Source organism: Phoenix dactylifera, chromosome 16 (assembly GCF_009389715.1).
Source record: "Phoenix dactylifera cultivar Barhee BC4 chromosome 16, palm_55x_up_171113_PBpolish2nd_filt_p, whole genome shotgun sequence".
NCBI classification, from domain to species: Eukaryota; Viridiplantae; Streptophyta; class Magnoliopsida; order Arecales; family Arecaceae; genus Phoenix; species Phoenix dactylifera.
Window position 1 is genome coordinate 1,768,716 of NC_052407.1, and position 6,000 is coordinate 1,774,715.

Consider the following 6,000-nt stretch of genomic DNA (forward strand, 5'->3'; position numbering starts at 1 on the left):
ATCACAACAATTTTCATAATATATGCATATGAAACCGTGCCCCGGCATGCCGTGGTCCATTCTCTCGGATGCTACTGCGAAGTCAGACTCGACCACTGGCGGGGCCAGCTCAGTTACTATTCAGCCACTGGCGGGGCAGCTCAGTTACTATTCAGCCACTGGCGGGGCAGGCCCAATTCCAATTCAGCCACTGGCGGGGCAGGCTCAGTTACTATTCAGCCACTGGCGGGGCAGCTCAGTTACTATTCAGCCACTGGCGGCTCAGTCATTCTCAGTAGCATCTTTGAGCCCATTATAGTGCCTCTGGGGCTAGCTAAGACTTTATAAACTTACATGCATGATTAAAATATCAATATCATCAGGTTGCATACATAGCCATAGCTTCTGGGATCATGCAAGTTACTTATGCATTGTAACATATCATGCATGAAACATATGTACTTAAAATAAATGCTTAGGAAAACATTAATAACATAACATGATCTATAATAGGATTAGAACAGGTTACTTACCTCCATTCGCTTTCCAAATTGCTCAAGTCCAGGTGACTAATCCTCAATCACCTAAAACAACATCATAGGGATTACATTATTCCCCCTTCATTTATTATAAAATTTCTTAGTTCATCATACTATGAACTTACTTGTTTGGGTCCTATCCAAGGATTTAGCCCAAGTCCAATTTGAAGCCTTTGGGGTTCGATTTAAAACCAGATTGGGTCTGCTGGAACTAACTCAATTTAATTGGGTTCGGACCCAAATCAATTTGGGCTTAATTCGGTTCGGATTTGACCCAATTTGCAGTTTGGGCTCGTCCAGACTTAGCCCAAATTTAATTAGGCTCGGGTTCAGGTTCAATTGGCTAAATCAATTTCTTATTATTGGGCTTAACGGGTTTCGGACCCGAACCCGATTCCGGCCCGTTAACCCACTCTTTTCTTTTCTCTTCTCTTTTTCTTTCTTTTCTTTTCTTTTTCTTTTTCTTTTCTTTTCTCTTTTTTTTTTTTTTCCTTTTTCTTTTCTTCTCTTCTCTTCTCCTTTTTCTTTTCTTCTCCTTTCCGAAGCTTCCTCCCCTCCTCCTCTCTTTCCTTCCTTCTCTCCCGATCTCCCCCTTCCTCTCTTCTCCGACGATGGCAGGACGGCGAGCGGAGGGGAGGATGGCGAGCGGAGGGAGACGGCCCACGACCGGCGGCGTCCGCGGCCAAGCCCCGCGGCATCCCCGGCCGAGCCCGCGGCCGAGCTCTTGGCTTCCCCGGCCGAGCCCGCACCGGCGACGCTCACGGCCGTACACGGCAAGTCCCCTCCTCCTCTCCTTTCTCTCTCTCTCCTTGGTTCCGATCGGAAGCCCTAGCCATTTCGGCCGGTCCTCCGGTCTTCTTCTTCTCCTCCGGCCGGATCTACGGCCTCTTCCTCCTCTCTCTTTCTTTCTTTCTTTCTTTTCTTTGGTCCTTCCCCTCCGGCACCACCCCATATTCTCTCTCTCTCTTACTCCCAAACCCTCTCTCTTCCTCTCTCCATTTTCCCCTGTGAAGGAAGAAGGGGGGTTTGGGAGGGCCGAGCCACAGTCGGCAGTGCCACCGCCGAGCTCGCGGCGTCCACAGCCGCGCCTGCGGCTGAGCCCACGGCCGCGCCTGCGGCCGATGCCCGCGGCCACACACGGGTGAGTCCCCTCTTCCCTCTCTCCTTTTTCTTCTTTCTTTCATTTTCTTTTCTTTCCTCCCTTCTTCTTCTTCACTGAGACCCCCTATCCCACTGAAGAAGAAGAAGGGGAATGGACTCCGGCCGACTGCAGCCCCCTACCGAGAGCCGGCAGTGACTGCAACTGAGGTCCATGGAGTCCCTCCTCTATTTTTATTTTGGTAACAGGAGCTTACCATTTTCGGGGATGACCTGCGGTGCCTCCTCTCCAACACCTCTGCCGACTTAGGGGTTCCTCCTTCCTCTTGGAGCTTCCGGGCTCTCTCTCTTTCTCTCGTTCGGTGTTTAGGGGGTCTGTCATTTTGGGGTTGCCGGCATAGGCTTAAAGGACTGTTTAAGGATGAGACCCCCTCTGAGAGGTCCCTTCCCTCTCCATTCCTCCATACCTCGGGACTGGCCGCCGCCCCCCTTGTCTCCGGCGCGCCGGCAGCGGCTGTCAGCAGGGGTGAGGGTCACCCCTCCCTGTCGGTCTTATCCCTTCGTTTTTATTATTTTTTATTTCAATCCTTATACAGCACTGCCCACAGTGGAATTTGGGCCCAACCCTTAACTGGGCCCATTTCTTATTGGGCCTAGTAGGTTCTGGGCCCGGACATTACATCCTACCCCCCTTAAAATAAATTTCGTCCTCGAAATTAAACATACCCTAGGTTCTGGTTTTCAAAAGTAGTCAACCATTGAGTCATCCTCTAGTTCTCGGTTAGTCTCCCTCTTAAAATGCTTGCTGATAAGATTTTGGCAAAATCATGGCACCTCAAAACTTGAACCTTTCCATCTATGACACGTAGGAGTTCTTTGATCTCTTTCAAAAGAGGACTTATCTTCCTGCCTTAGATTTTAAATGCTATGATTCTTGGCCCAAGAAATTAATTGCTCTCGATTAAGTCCACACAACGGTCGTAATCGGGTTAATAGAAATAGGTGAGAGCATTAGCATCACATACTTTTCATAATCTATAATCTTCTTTCTTCTCTTAACCTTGCCTACAATTTTATGATCAACTTTTATCCTAGCAAAACTTCAAACCCCTTTTAGATAGGTAGATCAAAGATGTCATAGCTAGGAGTAGGGAATATTTCAGGTCTAAGCCCAACCAAGGCACCATCCATCCGTTAATACTAAATTTAAGATGCTCAAAATCTTCCAGGAATTGCCACAGTAGAAAAAACTCACTGGTGAAATTATATAGCTGTCTCCAGATTATTCAGAGAATCAACATCTTAATTCTGAATAAGAAGATCAAGTTTCTTTGTCAAAATATCAACTTCTCTTGATTAACCGATCTATCACAAGATTAGATCATAAACGACTCTAATCCACTCTGGATAGAAATTCCTCGTAGTCTACTGACAACCTCAATTTCTTTCAATCAGATGGAGGGTTGATATTAATTAAAGAAACTCAAGCTTCAAGTTTAGGAGGACGGAGGTTTATATCAGCATATTCCAGATCTGAGATCAAAATTGATGATCCGTTAATTCTAGTCTCGAGATGCTAAGAATTTCTTAGCATGACATAAAACTGGAGAATTTAAGGTAGCACAGCGATATCCCAAAAAAAATCCGATCATTTTCTTTTCATTTATCAAGGAAAATCCTACTACAGAAGAAAACAGATCAAATCTTTTATTATTACAACTTTCCGAATCAATAGAATAATACTACCGACCAACTTAGAGAACTAATTCAGCCCACTATGTTTTCGCTGCGCACTCTGATTCAAAACATAAATAATTTTTTTTTTTTTTTTTTGAATTCATTAATAACTTTTGATCGCCATACTATTTGTCTACCAACAGAACTATTTAATCCTTCATATGTATTTGCACTTCAAATCTTTCCTCCATCTAGATCATATGTTACTTAGCTAGAACTTCCTTTTACCTTTTCATGAACGAGTACAGAAAGGGTATCCCAACATAAGATCCCCTTAAATAAGTAACGATGCTTTAAATAAATTTTACATTTTCAGCAACTTCATTCATATAAAATGAGCCAAAAATATTCTTCAAGATTGGAAATTATCCCAGAATTTACTAAATGACTTCCAATCAAAATACCAATCTTGCATTGTAATTTGAAAAGATCTAATATGTCACATTCCAAGTAAACAAAGGAGAAACTCTGATATATTTTCTTTCTATACAATAGTTTCATGCATAATTGTCATACAGATTTTAACCTCAAAGAACATAAAAGCTTTCCTTGTCCAAGCCTTAAACAACTTATGGATGAACCCTATCCTGCCATCAAAATAATTAACTTCAAACTAGAAGTATCATCCACCGTACTCAGTATCAAGTTAAACTTTCAAAATCACCTATATACTGATACACAAATAATCACAATGTACTTTAACATTCCATGGCTAGTACTCCACTTAATATCAGTCAAAATCATAATCCAAAATACAAATTACTCTATCGAGAAATCTCCAAACTAGCTTATTCTTATTTTGGTCGCTACCATTTTGTTTGAAAACACCAAAATTTTTTTTTTTTCTCTTTCCAAGGATGCAGAACCTTACCGAATGAGACTTAACTACCCATTCCCTTATTAAAGTTTGAAATTTTTACTCATGATTAACCTATTGCTCTGATACCACTAGTATGTCACGCCCCGGATCCGGATCCGTGACACGGCCGTGCTATTGCCGACTACCGCCCACAATAGCACGCAGCCTCATACCTAGGAAATAGGGTAGTCAAACCAACCAAATCTTTTCATGTGTATTCATCTAGTACAACATGCTGGTCAGTACCCAAATACAGAGCTTCTACGTAGTTTATATACACAAAAGTATATACTTGCTTTACCCCAAAAGAAAGAAGCGCTAATACCAAATTAACGTGTCTCTGGCAGCTATCAGTGGTGAGGATCTGAAAGAAAAAAAGTAAATAAACGGATATGAGCTACACGGCTCAGTAAGTAATCCTGCATAATCCTACCGGATCAACCAGTAGACTAAACATGTAAATCAGGGTTTTGAGAAGCTGACATGCATGTTTATCTAATAATCATCATGGCATAATAAGTATGCGATTTAAACAAAGCAGTAGTGCAAATCACAACAATTTTCATAATATATGCATATGAAACCGTGCCCCGGCATGCCGTGGTCCATTCTCTCGGATGCTACTGCGAAGTCAGACTCGACCACTGGCGGGGCCAGCTCAGTTACTATTCAGCCACTGGCGGGGCAGCTCAGTTACTATTCAGCCACTGGCGGGGCAGGCCCAATTCCAATTCAGCCACTGGCGGGGCAGGCTCAGTTACTATTCAGCCACTGGCGGGGCAGCTCAGTTACTATTCAGCCACTGGCGGCTCAGTCATTCTCAGTAGCATCTTTGAGCCCATTATAGTGCCTCTGGGGCTAGCTAAGACTTTATAAATTTACATGCATGATTAAAATATCAATATCATCAGGTTGCATACATAGCCATAGCTTCTGGGATCATGCAAGTTACTTATGCATTGTAACATATCATGCATGAAACATATGTACTTAAAATAAATGCTTAGGAAAACATTAATAACATAACATGATCTATAATAGGATTAGAACAGGTTACTTACCTCCATTCGCTTTCCAAATTGCTCAAGTCCAGGTGACTAATCCTCAATCACCTAAAACAACATCATAGGGATTACATTATTCCCCCTTCATTTATTATAAAATTTCTTAGTTCATCATACTATGAACTTACTTGCTTGGGTCCTATCCAAGGATTTAGCCCAAGTCCAATTTGAAGCCTTTGGGGTTCGATTTAAAACCAGATTGGGTCTGCTGGAACTAACTCAATTTAATTGGGTTCGGACCCAAATCAATTTGGGCTTAATTCGGTTCGGATTTGACCCAATTTGCAGTTTGGGCTCGTCCAGACTTAGCCCAAATTTAATTAGGCTCGGGTTCAGGTTCAATTGGCTAAATCAATTTCTTATTATTGGGCTTAACGGGTTTCGGACCCGAACCCGATTCCGGCCCGTTAACCCACTCTTTTCTTTTCTCTTCTCTTTTTCTTTCTTTTCTTTTCTTTTTCTTTTTCTTTTCTTTTCTCTTTTTTTTTTTTTTCCTTTTTCTTTTCTTCTCTTCTCTTCTCCTTTTTCTTTTCTTCTCCTTCCCGAAGCTTCCTCCCCTCCTCCTCTCTTTCCTTCCTTCTCTCCCGATCTCCCCCTTCCTCTCTTCTCCGACGATGGCAGGACGGCGAGCGGAGGGGAGGATGGCGAGCGGAGGGAGACGGCCCACGACCGGCGGCGTCCGCGGCCAAGCCCCGCGGCATCCCCGGCCGAGCCCGCGGCCGAG